Source organism: Vulpes vulpes, chromosome 8 (genome assembly GCF_048418805.1).
Source record: "Vulpes vulpes isolate BD-2025 chromosome 8, VulVul3, whole genome shotgun sequence".
NCBI classification, from domain to species: domain Eukaryota; kingdom Metazoa; phylum Chordata; class Mammalia; order Carnivora; family Canidae; genus Vulpes; species Vulpes vulpes.
In genome coordinates this window covers 108,073,691-108,098,671 of record NC_132787.1, presented here as the reverse complement: position 1 = coordinate 108,098,671, position 24,981 = coordinate 108,073,691, and the positions used below count along the sequence as shown (strand labels likewise).

The 24,981-nt window shown below is 43.8% G+C and overlaps 1 long non-coding RNA gene across 2 annotated transcripts in view; it reads left to right on the top strand.

Annotated features, from left to right (window-relative positions):
* LOC112927744 (uncharacterized) overlaps nt 1–21,518 on the top strand; it is a 75,608-nt gene extending 54,090 nt beyond the window's left edge. Inside the window, exons 6-9 of one of the 2 annotated variants that reach the window (XR_012003254.1) lie at nt 2,766–2,902; nt 4,967–5,406; nt 5,804–6,045; nt 18,311–21,518. This is a non-coding gene — a long non-coding RNA (uncharacterized lncRNA). Of the gene's footprint in view, nt 1–2,765; nt 2,903–4,966; nt 5,407–5,803; nt 7,486–18,310 lie in introns of those variants that run through there. The other variant, XR_012003255.1, reaches the window with a different exon arrangement.
* Nucleotides 21,519–24,981: the final 3,463 nt, after the last annotated feature.

Here is a 24,981-nt window from a genome sequence, read left to right as displayed (position 1 = left end):
TAAGCCAATCCCTCCCAGGCTTCATGTGGCTGCAATTAAGCTTCACCCCTCCCCTTGGGTTTTCAGAATCTGGGCATATTGTGGATAAATCCACACCATCTGAAAAGGTGGGGAGGAGAAAGAAAAGCACAGGACCAGCATTCCATGAAACCTGCTTGTCTTTCTGCAGACTTCTTACTTCAGTGATGACTTTTATTATGTTCTATTGATTTTGATGTGATTTCCTATTTTTAAGCAGAATGGTTTGAAGCAGTAACAGCAGTAAAGCCATGGCTCTGCCAGCCATCTCTGTCTTTCTCACCCACACACATGTTCTCTCCATCACATACACACAAACACACATAATTTCTGTGAGTGTTGAGTTTCCAAATATAGAAAATAAGACTGCGATTTCTGGAACAATCATAGGACCATCCCTAAAAGCTTTAGAATTTAGCACCGTTCCTAGAATGCCTAGAATGCACATGAGAAGGGATGCCACGCACACGGACCTCCATGTTGTCCAGAGTCCCCTGCCACTGAGGACATGCAAGGTGCACCCATTATGCATGACAGTCATCCTGAAAGTACTTTTTTTGTGTGTGCTCTGTGCTAGGCCACTTGGTACTCAAGGGAATCTACAGAATAATCCTGAGGAGCATGACAGGCAGGTCAGCATAAGGCCACGGAGATTTAAAGCCAGGGAGCATGGTAAGCAGACTTCCTGAACTCCCACCTAGATTATAACCCACTGGTGCACACACCCAGTATAACCATGAATTTGATGAATATCATTCCCTTGGTGAAGGTAGGTTACATAGCACAGGTGGCTCTAGAAAAGGAAGATGACTCTGGGCAGCACTGATCTAATTCAGATGAGCACATGAAGAGACAGCTTCCATCCCAAATGAAGAGATTTGAAGCATGAGCTAGGATTTTACCCAAGGAAGATCACCCATTGCTGGCTTTGAGATGTAGGGGGCCACGTGGTGAGAAATGTGGAGACCCCCATGGATAGCAAGCCCAGAAACAGAGTCTGTAGCCCTATTCCTCTCCAAGAAACTGGATTCTGCTAAGGGCAAGAGTGAGCTGGGAAGAGGGCGCTAAGATCCAGAAGAAAGCCCAGGCACCAACGCTTTGATTTTGCCTTGTATGTGATTTGCTAGCAGAAAACTCAGTCATGTCACGTCTGGACTCAGGGCAGAGAGCTAATAAATGAGGGGGACTTTTCTATACCAACTTTATTGAGATACGAATTACACACCATAAAATCTCCTCTTTTAAAGTTTACAATTTAGTGATTTTTTCCCTTATATTCACAGAGCTGTTCACTATCTAATTTCAGAACATTTTTATCATCCCGAAAAGAAAGGTCATCCTGTTAGCAATCAACCCCCACTCCCCTTCCTGACCTCCTGGCACCCACTCATCCACCTTCTGTCTCACAGATTTGGCCTATTCTTGACATTTCATGTAAATGACATCATACAACATGTGCCCATCTGTGTCTGATTCCTTTCACTGAGCATGTTTTGGAGGCTCATCCATGTTGTAGTGGGTGTGAGTACTCCATTCCTTTTTATAGTTGAATAAATGTCCACTGTATGGATAGATCACATTTTATTTATGCATTCATTGGTTGTTGAACATTTGGGTTGTTTCTCTTTTTTGCCTATTAACAACAATATAGCTGGGACATTTGTGTCCAGGTTTTTGTGTGGTCGTATATTTTCAGTCCTCTTGAGTGCGCATCTAGGGGGTGGAATACTGAGTGATATGGTAAGTCTATGCTTAACATTTTGAGGACCTGCCAACTTGTTTTCCCAAGTGACTGTACCATTTTGCTTCCCACTAGCAACGATCAAGGGTTCCAATTTTTCCACAGGCTCACCAACATTTGTGATTGTCTGTTACCTTCCTCATGGGATTATTGGCCATTTGTATGTCTTCTTTGAAAATATGTCTATTCAAATTATTTTCCCATTTAAAAAAAATTGGATTGTCTTTTTATTGTTGAGTTGTAAGAATTCTTTATAGATTCTGGATATGAGTCTCATATCACATAAATGATTTATAAACACTTTTCCCCGGTCTGTGAATTGTCTTTTCACCTTTTGATGATGTATTTTGAAAACAGAAGTTTTAAATTTTGATCAGGTCAAACTTATTTATATTTTATTTTGTCACTCATGCTTTTGGGGTTCAATCTAGGAGACTGCCACCTCCACCAGGGTCACAAAGTTTTATTCCTATTTCCTTCTACGACTTTTACAGTTTTAGCTCTTAGGGTTCAATGGATCATTAATTTTGAGTTAATTGTTGTATCTTATGTGAAATAGGGGTCTGACTTCATCTTTTATGTGTGGGTATTTAGTTTTCTAGCATCATTTGTGTAAAGGATTATTCTTTCTTCATTGAGTTTGCCTGATACCTCGTCAAAAATCCATTGATTGTAAATTTGAGTTTACAACTGGGTTCTCATCTTATTCTGCTGACCTTTTAAGTGCATCCTTATACCAGTACCACATTGCCTTAAGCTTTTGGGAAGTGTGAGTCCTTCAAATTTGTTCTTTATCAAGGCTGTCTGGCTATCCTGGATCCCCTGCATCTCCGTAGTAATCTTAGGAATCATTCAGAATAGTTGTTTTGCTATAGAAAGTCTTCCCAGGAACTGGCAGGATGTGAGGATCCACATTGCTCCCTTTCGCCAAGAAGCTGTTAGCGCTGGAATATTCAGTCTGGTATCTTAATGTCAATCATTTTATATCATCTCCTTACTTCCTTAGGAGGACAGTGGGCTGACTGGAAATATCTGGCTTGGGATAAGCACCCAGATTGTAACTGAGAAGGGAAACAAAGACCGAGGGCTGGAGCTATGGAACAAGATAGAACTATAGGCCTGAGTGAAGCCACAGACAGGAAGGTATGGAGGCCAACGTTACCTGGTGCACATCACATACTTTATAATCATTTACTGAATTAATTAATGAATAAAGGTCAAGAAGCTGAGGGATGCTGCGTGATTTGTATGGAGACCCTGAATGGTGTGAACGATCCAAAGCCCATTTTCGTGTGGTTCTGGTCGCAGGCCTGGGTCCATGGGCACTGAATATAAATAAGGAAGAGTATTTTGTGGGACTTCGACGAATGCGTCCTATGTGAAAATACCTATTTCTGGTGTTAGCATATGAGCTCAGATTAGCTAACTGCATTTTCTTGCTAAAAGGAAGACCCAAGACGTGATTTAATTAGTCAATCTCTTGCAAATGGATGGTTCAGAAGAGAATGGCTGTAGTAAGATATCCTTGTAGCAATCCCTCATTGATTCTGCTCTAGTAAGCACATGCAATTCAACATCAAGAAAAAGAAGAATATGCTGAAGACGCATCATTTTATAATGCTGGAAAGCAGATTTATAGAGACTCCCGCAGACTTGGAATGCCAGCCGATTTTTCAAAGGCTTAGCTTTCTCCCAAGTTATTAGCTATTTGGGGGAACTTGACCCATACAACGGTGAGAAATTTATTATGGAGGTTGATATGGCATTGGAACCATGAGATACATTGATTATTGTCTGATCAAATACTGCATGTTGTAGAAATAGAACTCTCGAGTCAGACATTCCAGCCTGAATGGATGGGTTATTAGCCAAGGAATAAACCGGCTGATCCCATGAAAGCATTTATAGTGAGGGCGGTGCAGTTGTAAAATAAAGGGCGTCATAAATTTTGTGCCCGGTAGCTCTTCAAACAGGCCTTCGCGTTCCGTGTGGATGGCAGTGCATTTCAATTGCATAAGCAACCCCTTATCGCCACCCCGCTTTGTGTACGTTACCGTGGCAAGCAAAGCCCAAGGCTATTGGCAGAGCTGATAATTTTTTTCAACATGATTACCACTGCTTTTGGATTAGGTAAACTGCGAGGGACCAGAAGCAGGGCTTTCCGGCTTGAGAGCTTGTATATTTGCCAAATGAGTGGTTTTGAAAATTGGCCTTCCTTTGCTGAAACACGTTTTTCTACACTCTTAGAAACCTCTCTCATAAAAAAAAAAAAAAAATTAAAATTAAAATTGAAAAAAAACGTGTCAGAACATGGAAAACACATTGGATACTGCGCATCCTATTTTTTTTTCCTTATTTTGTTTTTAATTTTTCTTTTGTGGAATGAAGACTGGTCAAATATGAACTGCACTTATACCCCATCACTCTCTAGAGTGGCTTTGTGGTGTGGGTCCCAGGAGACCGCACAATCTGGCGATGCTGGGGATACTGAACTGGAAGGCAGTGGACCCTATTTGCAGGAACATCTACTCAGCCTCATAAAATTCTGGGAGGCACAGGTTGATTGGAAGCCAGGTAAGCAGAGAAGCCTCCTGGAGGTGTTTGAGATGGCGGGGTGGGGGTGGGGGCGGGGGGTTGCAGGTGCCTCCCTGAGATGCATGCAGTGGACTCAAGGCAGAAGCACATTTAAGCACAGCACAGGGGTGGTTGCTCACATGCCCTCCTTCCAATCTTGGGTGTCTTGTCAGACGATATTGCAAACTAAGAGTCAGGTTAATACATGGGAACCAAAAATAAACAAATTAAATAATAATAAAATTAATGCAGCCCTGGAGGTCAGAGCAGGGAAAAAGCCCTCTCTACCTTGCTGACAGAGGCAAAAATAGCGAACTGCAATATAGGGCGAGGACCTGAGGGCCAGAAGTTGCTAGAACATTGGTAACCACTAGTCAGAGCCTGCGACCTGCAGCCCAGAGTGGAACACACATTTCAGGATCCCCAGGATCTCCCTTCCTGGATGTGGCAGTGACGTGGTCGCAAAGCCCGTCCCTCAGACCAGGGCTTGGATTGAGGTCTAGGCTTCCTCTACAGCATCGTCCTGCCTTTTCTGTCTCCCAACCACTGGAAATGGAGCCAATGGATCTCAGATGTTTCAGCTGTAGATACTCTGCAATTGTTATTGACTCTGTCTTTCTTTTTTTTTTTTAGCTTCACAGGGAGGGGTGACAATAAGATCGTGCTGTCTTGGCTCAGCATCCAAATCAGAGAGGTTTAAATGAGCTGTGGGATCCTCTGGGGAGCCCGGAGATTGCACGAGGTTATTTATCAATCACCCTACAGTGTACTTGGCATGGCCATCATCGTTCCTGGCCCGGAGGATGAGCAGATGCAGCCGGGCAGCCCCTGAAAGGGGCAGGTCTGGTGGAGGAGCACCCGGGGGATGAGTGCGGCCGGCCCTCGGAGACAGTTGTGCCTCCAGGACCCACTTTGTGGCCCCGTCTGCATTGACCTCGGCCTATTTAAAGTTTTGAGCGACAAGCTCCGAAACCATTCCCCGAGGATCTGATGACAGACTTTGAGTCTGGAACAAGTGGGGAAGAGAACACGAGAATTCAGACAACTGAAATTTCACCTAATCTCAAAGGCAGGTGAGCCCTTGGCTGTTGGGCCCCAGGCCTGGGAAGGTGCCGGGTGCAAACCCCTGTGGACTGGACTCCTGCCTTCCCTCCCTTGGTGTGCAGGGCGTCTTCGCCTGCCCCCCATCTGCTCAAGCTTCCCGACACATTTATTTGCAGCCCAGTTCACTCTCTGCAGTGGTTTTAAAAACATATCCATGCTCTTTGATGGTCTTCCCTTCCCGGGGTGGAGATCATCTCCTCCCCCTAGAGTGTGAGCTGGCCTTCCTTTGCACACATAGGACAAGGAGTGATGGTGTCTGAGCCCAAGAGCAGGTCACAAAGCCACGGTGGCTTCTTGTGCATCTTCTCTCTCTCTGTCTCTCTCTCTCTCTCTCCTCCCTCCCTCCCTTTCTGTTGCTCTCTCCAGTTTTCTTTCTCTGCTGTCTTTCTGTCTCTGTTTTTGTCTCTCCCTCTGTCTCTCATCACCAGCTTCGAGGGAAGCCAGTTGGCCGAGGAGAGGCTCCCAGGCCTGCAGACCTCTGCCTCCAGCCTCCAGCCCTGTGCGTTGGCTCCTTAGAAGCTGACACTCGAGCCTTCCGAGGATGGCAACCCCAGCCAACAGCCCGACCACAGCTTTGCAGGATACCCTGAGCCAGATCATCTGGCTAAGTAAGCTGCTCCTTGATCTCTGAACCCAGACATGGTGCGTTGTGCTAAGCCGCTAAGTTTGGAGGCGTTATATTACAAGGCCATAGACGACTACTATAACCGGGCCTCATCCTTTGACATAACATGTCACTGGCCCCTGGCAGGACGGCTCATTGTGAGTCGTTAATGGGTCCCTGAGCCCCTAAACCAGCATAGAGCCTCCTGGGCCCAGAATCCTGTGCTCTTGTTGGCATCTGAGGGATTTGCTCAAACACCTGCTTCCTGCATTTGCTGTTCTTCCTGGAAATAGCTTCCCTACCTCATTGTGCGTCTGGTTTAGGGGAAATCTGGGCATCTGTGATGAGTCTGGGGAGAGGATGAAAGGGCCTGACATGCCCAGACCTGCTCTGCAATGTCATCTGGTCATTCAATGCCCCTTCTCTCCCCCATCCCGAAATCACACCCCCTCACCCCCCCACCTCCGCCAGCTTGTCAGTTCTACCTCCACGGACCCCCTTTCCTCCTCGTTTGGACACTCTTATGTCTTTAGGATTTCTTCCACGACTCTTAGCCCAAACTTCACAACACCCTCACTGGTCTCACCTCCCCCCACCTCACTTCAGGTTCTCACACCTGCAGCTGCTTCACCCCACCCAAAATAATACCACTGATCCCATCACTTGCACATACACATCTATCTTACACATATTCCAAATTTCCCACAGATGACACCTGGCTTTTTTCTGAAGTGTTCTCATGTCAACACAAACAGCCTCTGAGCTCCACCACCTCTCCACTTTGCCCCTTCCCTGAGAAATTCCCAATTTCTCCATCTCTGCCCCCCAACCCCCTTTTCAGGCCAAATGCATGTGGTTTGAAGCTGCTAAATTTTGTGGCAGTTCGTTACATGCTACAGATAAATCATGCTCGTGCAGACACAGCTTCACCGACCCTCTGGTAATATTTCACGTTTATGTTAATACAATTTCACAAACAATTTTAAATCACATCCCGTTGTTCTTGAAACAACAAACGCCACAATTCTCCGTTATCATATATCAGGTACATGACCATACAGAATTCTTTCAAATATACCGATCTCAGTTTTCCCATCTGGAAACTCATTGTGATTACTGAGATCCTTCATCTTTTCTAACTTGCTTACTCCAAACCTATGTGTTTCTCACAGTGTCAAGTGCAAAGGAAACCAATAAAAAGAAAGTCAAATAATTTTAAATATCTTAGTCAGTCAACGAGTATTTATTGAGTGACTACTGTGTGCTCAGAATTTTGCCAGGAGCAATGAATCTCAAAACTCCCTTATGTGTCATAGATCATTTTGTTGAGCCTATTTTTTTTTAAATTGTCCCATATATCTTCCATTTCTATAGCTATTTTTATGCTGATAATACTTTAAATAAAAACTGTTTAGAGAAAAAGAAAACATTCATCCAAACTCTGTACATCTGTGTTACTAGTTAGTTGTTTGCAGTTGTGGAAGGGTTGCTGGATATGGGAAATTTGAATGAGATTATCCAGCGGAGCTGACATCAGGGTACTCAACTTTTGAGTCTCAGTTGAATGGTCTGCTGTTGCTGACCCTGAGACTCAGTACTTTTTACAGAGACCTGCATCTTCATTTTGTAGTGAGCCCTATAAACTACGTAGCCAGCCCCGCTCTCTCTCCCTTCCCTGTGGACAATTAGGAGAAAGGAAGAGATTGTTCTAGATCGGCTTCCCAGAGGAAGACCCTAGGTCAAGAGTTTGTGTGTAAGGGATTTATTAAGGAAGTGTTCCAAGGAGAAACAGGTATAGGATTGGGGGACCCAGGATAATAAAGGGGAAGAAGCAAAGCAAGAATGTACTTTGGAAAAGACCCCAGAGCTTTGCTCCGGGTTGAGAGGCTGTGGGGTATGAGCTATGCTCACACTGTCTGGATCCCTGTGAGTAGCTGAGTTTCCAATCCCTTATTCTTTGGGGCAAGATTAGCAAGTGGGGAGGACCTCACAAGAGCATCCAGCTGTCTGCACACAAGGCTGAGGAGACTCTAGTAGATGAGCGTCATCCTCAACAACAGTCCCAGGGACAGACCTTTGGAGACAGAGGTACTTGAGCTGGGGATGGTGAGTACTGAGCAGTAAAAGTTGCTCACGGGGGTGTAGGTGGAGGCCTGACGACATTCACTATGGTGGCCAGGAACCAGAGAGCAGTCTTCTGTCTTCTGGAAAGCACTTAACTAAGACTCCAAGTGCAGCATTCTCCCAAAGCTTCCTGTAATGATAAAGAAGCCACAAATACGGTGTGTTGGCTCACAGTATATTCTTTGCCAGATGTGCTACGTGTGTTTTCTGTGGATAATACACAGAAGGATGAGGCATGGCTTATGTTGTCCTCAAAAAAGAAAAGCTAAAAGTACACGATAGAGATGTTCTTCAAAAAATTAAAAAAATATATAAAACATTTCCTGGGAACTGAGCATGAGCACTAAACATTGAGATGACCCAGGTAATGCCATTTGGTCTTTGCTCTCAGAAATGGGTGGTGTTGAAGGAGAGCGTCTGATTGCCACCTGAACGACTCAACATGTTGAGATCTTAGGGAGGCACACAAGGGGAAGATTCAAATCAGTGCAGATGATCTAAGTGTCTCTCTCTCTGGAGGCATTTTAGGGGGTTAGACTGAATTTCTAAGAATGAATAAAATGAAGGGGATAAGGGAATTCCAGGCTAGCCAAGCTATTTGCCAAAGTGTAAAGACTTTGGGCCATTTTCCCACTGTCCTTACCGAATAAGGTGCTGGGCACAAAATGATGAGTTAAGGAGTTTTGTCCTCCAATTGTTTGTCCTCTTGGAACTCACATCTAGTGGCGGGGAGCAGACACGGATGGCAAGAGACTTCAAAATATGGCATTTAGAGACAGATGTCTGCCAAGAAGGTAGGCATGAGGGAGCACAACACACTCAAATGTCTGTTGTCTGAGGCAACGGGGTCAGAGGACAGGATGGTGAGAGAGCCCTGGCCCACGTGTGAGCCCTGGCCATGCACTCCTCCGTGTTCTCTCTCCCGTGACAGGGAGCTGGGGGAGGGTTTGGAACACAAGAGTGACATGCTTGGGACACCCAAGGGGCTCAGTCAGGTAAGTGTCGGACTCTTGATTTTGGCTCAGGTCATGATGTCAGGGTCATGAGATTGAGGCCTGCATCAGGCCCAGTGCTGGTCATGGAATGTATTTAAAATTTTCTCTCTCTCTTCCCTGTGCACGACCCCTCCTCCCCACAAAAGAATGACATACTCATGTTTACATTCTAGAAACTTTACTCTTCTACTGTCTCACTCTGGGCTTCTCTTAATATGCAGTTGCCGCCGCCCCCGCCCGCCCCCCCCTCCCCCCCCCCCCCCGCCGCCGACCCATGTGTCCTTTCTGCTCTGCTAGTATCATAGTCTCTGTCATCTGCTCCAAGGGAGCGTAGCCAGAAGAGTCTCTGTATTTGTCAGTGGAAACTGGGGAGATCTCTCCTTTCCAAGTGGAGGATTTGGAAATGTCTGGAGACATTTTTGATAGTTGTGACTTGGAGATTGCTACTGGCATCTAGCAGATAGAGGCCGGGGATGCTGCTGAATGTCCCAGAGGACACAGAACTGCCCAGACCACCAAGAATTATCTGATCCAGACGTCGGTGGTGCCAATGTTGAGAGCCTCTGTTAGGGATGGATAAAAGCGGAAGTAAAGTAAGTTTCTGAAGCCTGGAGAGTGTCTAGTGACTGGAAGGGAGTGAGTGAGGTTTGAGACAATCTCCGTGGGGAATTTGGTAAGCACTGTCTTGGGGCAATAGTTCTCAAGTATAGAGTTGCCGAACCAAGTGAGCAGAAAGTTGAGGTGTGTTTTAAGTACTTTATCACTAAAATGAAATGCTAGGTTTGCAAATTTAATGATTTCTCTTTTTATAATATTATTCTAATTTACTTGGATTCATCTATGTTTTTCTTTCCTGGGAGTGAAAAGGTGGAGTTGGCTTTGATGGGGCAGTTGTTGGGCATGGGAACACGGCAACTGTGGGGTGTCATCCATTGTTCTATCTGACAACCATTGTTTTATGGCATTAAATTACATCTCATTCCCCATCCCTATTACGATGTTTTTTTTTTTCTATTATTCAAAATCAAATGTAACCAACAAATATTGAGTAATACTATGTATAAGCTCTGGGATTATAAATATGAATAAAACATAGAAATTCAAATCTATGAGGGAGACAGACATCTCTACATCCCTAAGTAACGGAATGAAAGCTATCATGAATGTATATAGAATGTGTTAAATGGAATGCTTTCTGAGAGAGAGACACACATGGAGATGTGAACATTTTATGGAAGGAGGGAAGCAAAATCGAAATATGAAGGAGAGGTGGGGAGGAAGATATTCTAGATGAAGGAAATGCTCTGGTCAAATGCTCTGCACATAAACCTGGGTTCATCCCCGGGGCTAATGCTGGACTAGGCATAGCGGCCCTGCTCTTTCCGAAATTTTAGAAATTATTCCCGTCAAATATTGTGACTTTGTTAACACCTTCATTGTGGCATTCCATGGTCTTGGGAACTGGCAAAACCTTTGAGCTTCATTAGCTCATTGAGCTTTACCCCAAATGAATCAGATTTAGCGAATGGTTACTATCTCTTCCAGGGGCAGCAGGAGTGGAGTTACAAAATCAGAAACACAGGAGGGACTCACAAGGCATTAATCACAGTATTTCTTGGCACTGGTGCTTGTCACATCAAGAGGTATTGGCAAAAGCCCAGGAGACAATGAATATGCAACATTTAACTTTTTTTCATTTAAATGACATGTACTCCTTTAGAAGTGTCATTTGACACTGAGTATAACAGAGAACCCAGAAAGCATCTCTCTCTCTCCCCAATCCCAAAATTTGAAGTCAAATGAATATGTTGAGGGTGTCATAGAAGTGTTCATATCTGATATCCTGGATATGCTTAAAAATTCCAAAAAAAAATAGTTAATTATCTAAGTAGTCCAGCTCTTTCCCTGATCTGGTCTGCCTTTCTTTTTCTTCTTTCTTTCTTTCTTTCTTTCTTTCTTTCTTTCTTTCTTTCTTTCTTCTTTCTTTCTTTCTTTTTTCTTTTCTTTCTTTCCTTCTTTTCTTGGCTTTCCTATTTATGTTTTCTGGATTTGGCTGGGTTTGATGCTAATTCATTTAAGTGAATAGCCTTAATGGGATATTTAATTTTTCTTGAGGAATTACCAAACTACAAATTTTGTATTTGGATAATTACTAAAAACAATTAAAATAAAACAAACAAATAAGCAAAAAACTCCTTTTAGAGGTCCGCAGTTAAGCCAAATAGCACAAATTCAGAGACTCTCTATGGTCATATTTTGAAATAAACACAAAATATGTAGCTTGTCATGACATTCCATAAATAGCCAATAAGGGCATTTCCAGGGGAGAAAACAATATTGAGAAACATTTAGTACAAAAATAGATCAGAAGGGCAAGAGAAATTTCATATCTCAAAGCTGTTTTTCATTAAAAGAAGCCTTTGTCTATAAATAATATTTGCTGTATTTTAGAGTTTGAAAAGGAAACTCATACTCTTTTTCCACATGATTCTTTCAATGTCCTCTCAGTTATCATCAACTTTATTTATTTATTTATTTATATTTTTTTAAAGATTTTATTTATTTATTCATGAGAGACACAGAGAAAGAGGCAGAGGCACACAGGCAGAGAGAGAAGCAGGCTCCATGCAGGGAGCCTGATGTGGGACTCAGTCCTGGGACTCCAGGATCACGCCCTGGGCCAAAGGTAGGTGCCCAACTGCTGAGCCACCCAGGCATCCCTATCATCAACTTTATTATTCTAATGGAAAAACTAAGGATTAGAGAAGTTAAATAAAATAGATCCCTGAATCATATTTCCCCTTAACATCTCTGAAATAAGGATTCATCTTGCAATTAATGCATCAACAATCGTGCCTCCATGTAATGGCAACATTTTATTTCATTTTAGTGGCACATATATATTTTATAACTAATGGCACCTAAGAGCCAATAAAATATTATAAATTCCCTGAGTTCATGTAGCCTAAGAGATGTGTTTACATTCAACTCTGACTCCAAATAGTTTACTCTTTCTATGAAGCCATTGCCTTTCTCAAGATCATCTGTAAGAAATAAACCAACCAACCAAAAAAGGTTTGAACATTGTGGGCTTTCAGCTAAAATTACAAGGCTATACTCAAAATACACAAAATTACGTGCTGAGCTTGTGCTTTTTATAACAAAGAATAGTGTTGTGTTCCTAGCCTATTTGCATTATCTATATATTTATACTTCAGTTTAATTCTGTAAGCATTTACCAAGAGCATATTTTGTGTAGAACACATTGCTCATCATTATGGGAGCTATACTGCTATGCAAAATTCAAATTATGCTCTGGCGGGGAAAGATGATGGGAAATATAAATTTATAAACTTTCTGCTATCTATGAGATATTGTGTTAAAAACTTTTACACATGGGAGCACCTGAATGGTTCAGTGATTGAGCATCTGCCTTCAGCTCCGGTCATGATCCCAGGGCCCTGGGATCGAGTCCCACATCAGACTCCCCACAGGGAAACTTCTTCTCCCTCTGCCTGTGTCTCTGCCTCTCTCTCTCTCTGTGTGTTTGTCTCTCATGAATAAATAAATAAAATCTTTTAAAAAAAGAACTTTTACACATTTGCCTCACTTGATCCCTATTTTGTAGATGATTGGACTGAGGCTCATAAAATCACCATGGTGGTCCCATGGCATCAGGAATAAAAATTGTTGACCTAAAGTTATGGCCAGGTCTTTCAACTCCCAAATCTATTGCTTCCATTAGCTCATGCATGTAGGTGGCTCTTATGTAAGATATGAAAAGAGATACACCACGACATTGAGGGTTTGGAAGAAGGAAAGAGAATTTGGCTTCTACCAGGAAACTAGTACGAACACTCTCTCCTTTCATCAGTTAGGCAGTCTTTACTTTGTAAGAAAGCAAACATTCTCCTGGACGCTTAGCATCCTGCAAATGGAGTGTGAAATCAAGAAAACAATCAAAGTATGGGCAAAGGAGAAGAGACAAGGACCAGCAATTTTATTTGTCAATAGTAACACTTGGTAACTATGAACTTTAAAATTTCCCATGATTTCCTTCCATTTCATAAAAAGAATTTTATCCAAAGGAAGAAGAAAACAGAATTTTTTATGTCTAACCCTGAGCTAAGCACTGTATGTATATCATCACCCTTTATTCCCACAGCAGTCCTGAGAATTATTATAATCCTCATTTGGTAAGTATGAATATCCACGGATATATTGAAATGTCCCTTAGGTTGTCCAAGGTCGAACACATGACCTTTCTCCTACATCACTTGCTAGGCAGGATTATTTCTGGGCGGTGCAGGTGGGGAACACAGCATGGATCCATGGACCAATAACTGAGCACACAGTCTAGAGACTGCCATCCCTCCTGCTGGGTTACCTACTTGGTTAGACCACTGGTGTTTCTGTCTGGGTTCCAATAATGTAGAACAAATAAATCTGTAGAAACATTGACCATACATTTAACCAATCATTATTATTCTTAAAAACTGTTTGTCATGCTCTGACATATCTTCATCTGAATCCATTGACAAGTATTACTATTGTTGTACTTGTTCCTATTATCATTATTTTCCAGGTGATGGACAGTAAATGCATAGAATTGACATGAACTACTCAAAGTCACACAGAAATGAAGTGGTAACATTTAGATGTTCATATTTCAGCTTGTGAGTCCTTTGCCAACATTCTTCTGACGTTCACAATTTAAAGAATTATTTATTTGGGGGGATCCAGGCCTGGACAGATGGTGGGCTTATTTCCTTGGTATATTAAACAAGGTTGAGGATACAAGAATTTGATCAGAGATGCTGGTACTGTGAAAGCCAGAGAATGGTGGATGGATCTGTTTTCTCTGCAGGATGAGCAGGGCAAGCCCAGCGAGTGATCTAGAAAGGCAGACCTGTGTGAGTGAAGGGGGCGTTAGTGTCACTTCTCAAAGAATGAGAAGCCGAGGTGTAAGAGACAGAGACATCCTCAATATCATAGAACTAGTCGTTCACCAGAGGAGGGTGGGTTGGGGCTGGCCAGCTCCGCATCCTCGGCCTGTCGTTAAAGAAGGAGGTAGAGTGAAGTCAATAAGGATTTGAGTGCTAAAGCCAGTTGTTCTCAAATCTCTGCTCGTTCCTTTCACCGCTCTGTGTTGGGCCCTTTACGTGGCATCTCTGTGTTTCAGGTCATCATTCTAAATCCAGAAATCATAATTTCACCATCTCATAGATTTGCCCTGAGCATGAAGGTGGGCAGGGTATGCCAAGTGCTTCCAACAGTCCCCGACACAGAGTCGGGTGGAGGGGTGTTAGCTACTACTGTTCAGTAGACCACAGCCCCGACACGGCCCCCGTTCCCTTATCTGTAAAATGGGAATTAATGTAATATTCTGAGAGCACCTTAAAATGATTTACCTGAGAAACAGTGCGAAAGAACATCAATAAAGGGGCACTTCATAGTGTTTGCAGTGGGTACAGTCACTACAAATTTATAAATGCTGCCAAAGGAGGGGAAGGGTCAGTGCTAGCATTTTTTGGGAAGTATTAGCCAGATCCTCTTCACACATAGGCACTGCTTGGACAGAAGACCCTGAGGCAAAGAAGGTACAGATTCTGGTCCCAAGGGGCTCTCAAGAGAGTAAGGGGCACAGACATAGGGAGGGACAGTTCTCAAACACAGGAACCACTTTCCAGGAGACTTTAAGAAAAGGCAAGATACTGTGTTTGCAAACCTTCCAGCACCAATTGGCATTGTGAACTTATTTTAACTTTTTTTATTTATTTTATTTTATTTATTTATTTATGATAGAGAGAGAGAGAGAGAGAGAGAGAGAGGCAGAGACATAGGCAGAAGGAGAAGCAGGCTCCATGCACCGGGAGCCTGATGTGGGATTCGATCCTGGGTCTCCAGATCGCACCCTGGGCCAAAGGCAGGCGCCAAACTGCTGTGCCACCCAGGGATCCCTGAACTTATTTTAACTTAATAAAAGGGAAGATTTGCTTTATTCCATCTAGCTTCGTCTTACCCAGTTTTACGCCAGCATGGGATGATGAAGATGGAGTGCCACACTGGAAACAGGTGACCTGGCCATGACCTGGGCTTGCTGTGTCATCTGGGATATCGCTTCCCTTACCTACATTTCAGACCCTTCCTGGGAAACCAAAACTGGCTGTGGCTTAGCACACCCTGCCTGGAGCCACCTCGGGCCCTGCAAGTATTTGGAAGAGAGAAGGAAGCCTTATGAGATGCTGGCCACACGAGGACCCATTCATGGCCAGGGTCAGGAAGTGTGTCATTGGACACCGGACGGTGTAGGTCAACATGTCCCTTTCTGAAGGAGCTCACAGTCCAGAAGCCAAGTCGGGGACCAAATGATTCCAGGTTTCTAGGAAGACGGTTCTAGGAAATCCTCCACTAGACATGAACTTGAACCCTGAGCATCTAATTCAAAGACAGTCATAATCTCCCTTTTCCTCAACACTGAATACGTTTTATCTGCTGTGGGTTTTGCCACTTTCCAAAGTGAATTCCAGTTATTTGTGGGGATATTTTATTCCCTTTGTAGCCTGAAAATCCTCTAAAGGCACGCCTCATCTCAGTTTTCTCTGTTGTTCCAGCACAAGGTGAGTTCATGGATGTTCATAGCTTGGGGAGAAACAGGATTGAAGGCTGGAAGTGAGAACAGATGCTAAGAGCTGAGACCTGGCTGCCGGAGGAGACTGGGACTTGGTCTGGGGGCTGCATCAGTAGGACTCTGTGCCCTTTGGGCTCCAGACGGGGTTGGATTGGCTGGATTTGTTGAAGCTTAATCATTTGGTCCCTGACTTGGCTTCTGGACTGTGAGCTCCTTCAGAAAGGGACATGCTGACCCATTCCCCAAAACCACTCGGGGAGGGAAGTTTTGTCTCCAGCTAGGAGCTAAGGGTTCCCTTGGACTACTATTCCCTGGCAGGAAGGTTGGAGATCCTCCCACAGCATCATGTTGGGGAGGTAACAGCTCAGCTAAGGCAGCCCCTGGCCCCCTCCACCTCACCTACACCTTTGATATAACTTTCCAAGTTCTCCTATTTGGGGCATGTTTCCCACTGGAGCCCTCACTGATGCCGACAGATGGATAGACCTGATTGCTCCTGTTCTCAGTAAGTTCAGAAGCATCTTCTCTCCTGTGTGACACTGACATGTATTCACTCTACCTAAAGCCCTGATTTCCTCATCCCCAAAGTGGAATTAATAGTCTGGGTTGTCACAGGCGTCGAACAAGCTGACGCATGTGGGACATTTGGCCTAGAGCTTGGGAGGTGGGACACATTGGACACATTTCAGCTTTAAAAAGGTACGATCTTGAAGTGCTTCTTTTCACTCTAAAAATAAATGAAAATATACATCACTTTATGCCCTGAGTAGGGTTTTACAGCAAAACAGTAAAAGTCCTCAATGAGGAAAGTTGTTTTTTTTTTTAATTATTATTTTGTATTTTCTTAAAACAATCCATTTTAGCATCATTGGATAGGAATGATATGATCCTCTCAAACTTTGCTCCCCAACCCCATAACATCCACTCCTGATGGATTCTGGAAACAACAGACAACCAGCTCTGTTCAAAGGCTTCTCTGAACTGTACCATTCAGGCAGGTTTTATGAGAGATTATATAGCTCTGTAAGGAACTTGATCAAACATGACAACAAGCCCACAGATAACATCATTGTCAGTTTATTCAATTGAATTATCTGAAAAAAAATATGGGATTTAATTAGTCTAGTCTCTGTTCTTTCTAAATGTGAGCAGAGAAAGATGTGTGCCAGCCAACCCAGAACAAAGGGGCTCTGCTCTCCCTCCCATTCTGCGGAAGGCCAAGTGGTTCCAAGTTGTTAGGACAGTAATGTCTGAGACAAAGAAGAGAAAGGAAGAATGCTCTAAAAAATGTGAGCTATCTTCTTGCCTGAAAGGAGCACAGGCAGGAATTGGGCACATGTGTCTCTGAAACGCAAGACTGAGTGGTAAGATTTCTCCAAAATTATTCTGAAACCAAAGAGATTAGTGGTTTTGAAAACATGAGTCCCGGGAGGTGTCTGTGTGAGCAATAAAGTATGAAGTATGTTCTTCTGAAAGGAAGCTATTTATAGAAATGAGAATTTTGATCGTCATGTCTCTTTTTTTTGCCTGAGTCTGGGGTGATTGAGCATGGAGCCTAGATCGGGTGACACAGGTCCCCCCTCCTTAGTGCAGAGCAAATGATGCTGCTGGGCCCCAGTCAGCTTTAATGAAAAATGAATGAAAACTCTTTGTTTTTAAAAATTTGTTCTGAATAAGAGTCAGAATGGTAAAATTTTATGTGCTAAAATTACTCCTTGGCAAGCTTACTGCCCGCGTGGGTCCATGCAGTAGGACCTGGATATTTTGATGGAATATTGAAATTCAGTTCTCTCATGAGATGTCTCCTTAGAGCCCTTCATCAATAACCATTCCAGTTTTTTTCAGACTTATTTAATCTTGCTAAGAAAATAAAGCAATAGCAACTTGCAATGGTGGGAGGTGGTCGTGGGAGGGAGTTGGGGGGATTAGAAACTGTGGCTTTTTATATATAACTTCACTTAAAAACGCCATGGCCACCTTGTCATGTGCTTTGTCCCATCACCTGGTCTAGTGTTCCACGTGTGACAAACTCTCAGGACCTTGTTTTCATCCCTGTGCATACATAGCAGAGATCCTCCGTGTGGGCATTGGGGTTTTCTAGATGAGCATCTGATCTGTCTTCTGATGGCATAAGCTGGCGTTAGGTCAGAAAAGGAGCATTCTGTGCATCAGGAGCAGGGCAGGAATTACATTAAAATGTAATTTTAATTGACCTGATTTGCACTATATTCCACATGACTCCTTAGACATTTGGTCTTCTCCTCTTTGTTGAAGCTTAAGACTTTATGACTGTCATGTTGACCCAGTTGATCATCAGACACTTCTTCTGAACAACAAAAAAGCCATTCATCCCAAAATGGCTGTCTTTGAAAGCAATACCCTGGCATTCATGGGGGACACTTGCAGGCTGTGGAGTTGCACCTGAGGGTGTGGGGAGCATATTGTTTATGCCCACGTGTCATGCTTTTTCATGTCCCTCATCCTGTTTTCCTGACAGAGTTTCTGTTTCTACTTTGCAGTTCCTTCACAGACAGCAATGGGAAAAAGCTATCCTTGAAGAAGGTGAGAGGCAACAAGGCACCTGGCGATGGCAGAGTTGGAATGCTAAGTGGTGTCCGTAGCTGTGGGGCCCAGTAGGCGATGGAACGCACCATGCAACAAAGGATATTATTCCAGGGCCATCTATAAAAAGTAGCTTCCTCTAACATGAAAATCCCGGGTACAGAATCCATTTCTTAGAGCATCACTTAGAATTTTTTGAGAATAAGAGGGGGTGGTTATAGAAGAGTCTGACATTCCCTGAGGGGTTACTGCACACTGTACCATGTATTAGATGTCCAACCATCCACATGGCTGGAGTCATAACTTGGAAGAAATTCAAGACAGACTGAGGTAGATTCTAAGGATGGACATACCAGAAATCCAGAAGCTCTATAATGGACTGAAATATGTCCCCCAGAATTCCTGGGGTGAAGCCCTAATGCCCAACATGACTATATTTGAAGACAGAGCCTTTACGAGGATAACTCAGGTTAAATAGCATCGCAGCAGAGGGGCCTAATCTTGTAGGATTACTGTCCTTATAAGAAGAGGAAGATACTCTCAAGCTTTCTCTCTCTCCACACACACCCAAAGAAGAGGCCATGCAAGGACACAGTGAGAAGGAAGACTTTTGCAACCCAACAAGAGAGGTCTCATCAGAAACCAACCTTACTGGCACTCTGACCTTGACCTTGGACTTTCAGTCTTCAGATTGTGAGAAAATATGTTTCAATTTTTCAGGCTGTCCATGCTATGATGTCTCATTCCAGCCACCCAAGCTGCTGCCCAGAGGAGAAATGGGTGGTAGTTTAGGACCGGGGGTCTATCACATTTAAGAGTACAGGATAAATCAATGAGAGGAGTCTAAGACAGATTGTTGCTTATGATAAAGTAAGTGCCATGTCTGAAAACAGGAATATGCAGAGAAGTGAAAAGCAGCTTTCTCGATGGTGTTTGATAAGAAAGAGGGATGAAGCTCATCAGATGCCTCCTCCAACAAAGCTTTAGTCATCAAGGAGAGGAACAATGCTAGGTTAAGGCCACAGTGACCAGCTTCTGAGAGCCATGGTCCACGAGCAGTGTCACTCAGGCTTCACGGCTCAGGGAGGAGGGGTGGCTATCACCCCAACTAGACACAAGAAGATGCTCTTGTAAAGAGAATTCCTCAAGCTCACTGTGTTAGCAAACTGGGAGCCAGGTGTTCAATGGGGGCACCTGTTTTAATGACTTGAGGGATGTCTCCAGAGACTATTATTCTGACCCTATCTGCAACCACGGACTGGTGAGAGCCTAGAGAATCCTGCTATTTTTGCTTCCTTTCTTTTAATTTTCAGATACCATTTATTTTATAGATAGATAACACGAAGGGCAAAGAGATAAGTAAGGTCCACTGTCCCAAGATCACTCTGGCCATTGAGTCTTGCAATTGGAATACAAAGTTTGTGTTGACTTCCTTCAAAAGCCTTTACCTTTCTACTATCTCTCTGCCAAATGCCTTATGAAAATTCTCCAAAATGCTGGGAACACTGTAAAAGTAAGAAGTAAAAAAGAGGCTTATTTCTGAGGGGGGAATCATGAGTAAGTTATTCATGGACTTCAAAACCTGAGACAAGTAACAAAGAAAAGAAACCAACAAAAAGCATGAGGACCAGGGAATATCCATCAATGTATCACTCCACATTTTGAGCGAATGATACATAAATTCCCTTCTCTAGAGCCTTATGAACTCACAGGTCATCCCCTTTTGTTACCGACTACATTTTAGAACAAATTTGTATCAAGCAAACTCTTCTCGAGATGCCACAAGATATGGGTGACGTATTTCTCAATCAAGCCCTGTTCATGTTGCCCAGAATTGTGATTCTCACCACCAGTAGTGGAAGATCCTAATCACACAGAAAAGGAAAGTTTCTTTCTATATTCCAATGGAAACCAAATCTCTTGGGCCTTTGCTAATAGTGCACAATACACAGTCTAGTTGGAACATTTTACACCTTTTCTATTAAGAAAATTGTATTTAAAGCTGGGCTTTTCGCTCAGCTTTACCTCAACGGATGAGCAAACTTTTTATTTAAGTATGCAAACCTAGCTCTCTGTATATCCTAATCCGTATTACTTGGACCCTGGAAAACACCCCTAATTTTATAAAGTTCAGTAGTATTTGGCCTACTACCAAGACCCAGGAAAACCCCTGGCTCACTTTTCTGGGTAAAGATATAGAAAGTGTCTGTTTAAATAATAGCAAAGGCTTGGTGATTGGGGGAAGAACATAGGATGTGCCACTTGCCACTTTGTCATGGGAATCAAAAAGGAGAAATGATGAAAGAAAATCTATCACCATCACCAAGAAAGAACTCAGTTACTACCTAGCATGTGGTTCAATGCATTTTTGTTGATGACACAATTTCCTAACATGAGCGAGAGAGACCACAAATGTTTAGGGCAGAAAGAATTTAAAATGATCTTGAGCTCCCACTCCTTGCTTTCCAGCCTCTCTTGTTACTCCCGTGTCATCATGGAGAGATACATTCTAGCAGGTGTCCATTGCTTAGAAGCAGGGGCTGGCGAACGTTTTCTACAAAGTGCGAGGGTGTAAATAGTTTTCATTTTGTAAGTCAAGAGGACTTTGTTGAAACCACACCCAACACTCAAGCCAGTGGCCATGGTTGTGTAAAGCTCCAGTTATGTGCTGGGTTGGCTTTGGCCTCCAGTCTACAGGATGATGAGCTCTGACCTTGAAGACAAAGTGTATCTTCTGCTTTACTTCCCAGCGTGCCTAACCTCCAAATGACTGCCTCTCCCCGAAGCATGAATATCCTTGCTTCTTTCGCTCCCCCTTATTCTATCTCCTGCACCTCCCATTGAGAAGCGACAGTCACAGTCAGAAATGGTGCCACTTTCAAGTTATACTTCCACTGATTTTGCACAAGTGGCCTTCAAAGTGAAAGTCTGAGGTGGGGGGAGTTTGCCTCAAACTGCTCAGTCCAGGCCTTATTTCCATAGGCTGCCCTTTAAACTGTCTTTGGCTTCAGCAGAAGCATTTATGGGGGGAAAAAGTGGTAAAGGATGGCTTGTGAAAATCAGTAGACAGCCCTGCGAATTCCCTGACATCAAAAATGTGATTTTGCAGAAACAAAGAAGGCTTGTTTGTTTTAAGTCAGTAAATATCTTCCTCTGCAGCGTTAATCTAGTGTTTTCCTTTTGAATGTCTCACAACTCGCCTTACTTGTATAAAATTGTTCCCCGAAACATACCCAGTTTGTATGGGATCACGCTGTGGAAGTGGCCTACTTGCATCGTGTGCCTGGATACAGCCTTCGACGGAAGGAAAATCCAGCTCATTCTCACCTGAACATCAACTTGAACCTCTCTTTGCAGCTACTTTAAACAAAATTAAACACACTGGTTCCATTACAGAAAGCCAGCGTGGAGCCCCATGGTAGATCACGTCCTCGACAGCAATGTGCCGAAGAGCATGATTTCTGTTTTTTCAAGGACGTTGGTGGACGCTTCCAGCTGTTGTCAGAAGCTCTGAACAGCTCATCTCTGCCAGTGGAGACCAAGTCTGGGGTTGGGGCAGGCGCTGTCTGGAAGAGAGGACCTAACTTGACACTAGGGTGTTTCTGGACGATCTCGAGTGGCCTCAGGCATGTCTGGTGTTGATTCCTGTGTTTACCTGGTTTCTGTGTGATTCGAAGGTGTCTGGAAAACCACCAGAGCTCAGATGCCTTGTCTTCCTGGTTGCAACACCTGCTCTTCATACTCTGAGGCTTGCTGTCTTGGTCAGGCCAACCCACAGTCTACATAAACTGTAGGGCAAAGAACAAAGAAAGGCCATGTGAGGTGGGTTTGCAGGCCCACTCCTGGTATTTCTCGGAGAGTAAGGGTGGTGTGTGGCAGACAAGGAACCACAAATTCAACGTCGAATTTTGTAATTCCTTGAATGTGCCCAGAGCTGATTCTAGCACACTTCAGCCCTGAATTAAACTTTCTCCACACCAAGTATTGTACCTACTTCACAATTATTGTCAACCCATGCTTTAGACACGTCACAGATATGGTATCTGGAATGGCCAGATACACGATATCTGATAAAGAGAGAGTTGTTTTCTAAACCACATACAGACCAAGACGGTCATAGGCCAATTTTGTTAGAAAGTTCCCCCCAAAGCCTGTATTTTTCTCAGAGCCCCGCTTTGTTTTTAAACTTGAAACACCTGCTTTTTGCCATTGGCCGGTTTCCACACCCTCACCTGTGCATGATGCATGGATGGTTGCATGATGGTTGGAGCCACAGGATTCTCTGCTATTCTCCAGGAAAAATCTAACGCGTGTGTTCCCGACCTTGCTGCAGCTGCAAACAAGGTTCTAGATGTAAAGCCTGGTGGACAGAATTTCGCTTTATAGCACACACGGTGAGCACATCCGTAATAAATTGTGACCTTGATTTACTGTCAGTTTTCACCCCACAAAGGCAATAGTCCACTGTAGAGGCTCTCTATGTACGTGTGTGGGTATGTACTTATATATTTATGTATTGATTTATTATTTATTTATTTATTTATAAATAATATTTATAATATTATAATATTATTTTTAGTAATATTTATATATTTATTATTCATTTGTTATTTATTTGTTTTTCACTGAAGCATAGTTGACTCACATCACTGTGTTAGTTCTGTCCCGGACGTCTTTACGGAACTCGTGTAACAGTGCACTTGTTACCACTTGCCTCAGCGGACATCTAAAAACGCCTCTGCCCTTGATTTAAAATCCAGCCTTTTGTTAGGCAAGATTCGAATGGATCCCACAAGCCCACTAGGACCCGTTGATGCGATGCCAGACTCTTATCTCTCACAGATGATCCCAGGACCAAATATTCAACCTCTCAGTAGGTTTCTTTCTTTGTCTGCTTGCTGTTTCATTAATATTCCATCTCTAAGACCAGACCTCCAGAAGCCATAGTCAAGCCATGGTGTAATTTTGATAAAACGGATCCTCAGTGTTTAACTCACTTCAAAGGCCAGGCTTGGTGGAAGCGGGAAGAAGGTACCAGCAGCCCCAACCTGAGAAGCAGATTTCAGACCAGCTCTGAACAAGGAATGCCTCCAGCTGTGAGATTTTTTTTTTTTTTTTGTCCTTGGCTAATCCTTTTGCGAGTTTTTGTTCTCTTCCATTTTTTTTTTTTTTTTGAAACGACCGGTTTTTAAAAACACATGTACAGTGGGATGGGTAGCCTAGTGAATGAACGGAAAACAAATTCTTAATTCTTATCCTGCCCTCTTCCCCACCGTCTTGTTTCCATCTGCTCTTTCCAATCTGGCTGTTTGGATGTGAGGTGCTGTATGATCACACCACTTTCCTACATAATAGGACCGCGTTTTACACCGTGGCCACTGCCTGGCAGGTGGCAATTAGGTCATGTTTGAAGAGTGGGCAAGGTGAACAACTTGCAAATAATGTGAGAAATGGCTCTGTTGTCACAGTGTTCTAAAGAGATGCAGTGGTTTGAGACGCTGGCACCTTTGAAGCTCGCTCCATGGAGGCTGAGGGGAGACTTTAACATTATTAAGGCACATGTTCCACAATACCACTGGGGGCACCGCCATCTGATTTGTGCCTCGTGTGCGAGGAGCAATTCTTTTCATTGCTTTTGTACGACTCTGCGTGTTGTGGCATCAGTCAGCGAACGCATGTCTGTATAAATTATGCATGTATGAGTTCACGCTGCTCACGTGCTAGTCAGGAGGCTCCTGGATGGATCTGTGTGCTTTTGTGGGGCCGAGGGGGGAGGAGGGAAGTGGGATCTCTAGGCTTCTGTGAACAATGTGCAAAGGTAACGTGTGCGATGAGAATAAATACAGAGGTGGGGAGCTCCGGGGTGAGGGGCAGGAATCTCATCAGGTTAGAAGGCTGCCCTGAGCTAAGAGGGTGGTATTTTCGTCTGTCCCCTCCATCCTGCCTCTGCTCCCATCCCCAGGTCCCGCCAGCTGTGCTCGTCTTGCCCACCCCTGCCCTGCCCCGCAGCCCCTCACCCTCACTGCCGCCGGCACCCACCTGGGGACAGAGAAGCTGGCAGATACCCAGCTCCCTCCTTAGAGCGTGCATCTCACAGGATGTTTGCCAATTTTGTTAAGGAAGCTTTAAATTTAAGTTTTGGTGGGTGATAGGGAAAAAGCGTAAGACAGGGTAACAGATGCTGTGGTGGCCGATGATGAATCCCCCAGTGCACATTAATTCCATGCTGACATTCTGTCTGGAGACAGAATGGGGACTCAGAATCCAGTGTGGGAGGGAGGCATTAGCAAATGTGTATAAGAATACGAGTCCCCTCCCCCCAAAATCACTGTTCAGAGGAAGCTCAAGATGATGGTTGACCACAAGTTTGGCATCCTGGATGTCTATTAAAAGTCCCAAACTGTGTGTAATAAATAAATGCTAGGTAACTATGGCAACTCCCTAGACTTGATGGGATGCCCCCTCCCCCAACTGGAATAACACAGTGGAAGGGTGCAAATTATTCAGGATGAATGATCCTTCTAGAAGATGAGGCTCTGCAGTGTGTGCCAGGGAAAGGGCAGTTCCACAAGGCAAAGTCGGTGTGTTTTTTACCCAAAGAAGATGGGCACGCAAGAGGAACTGCTTA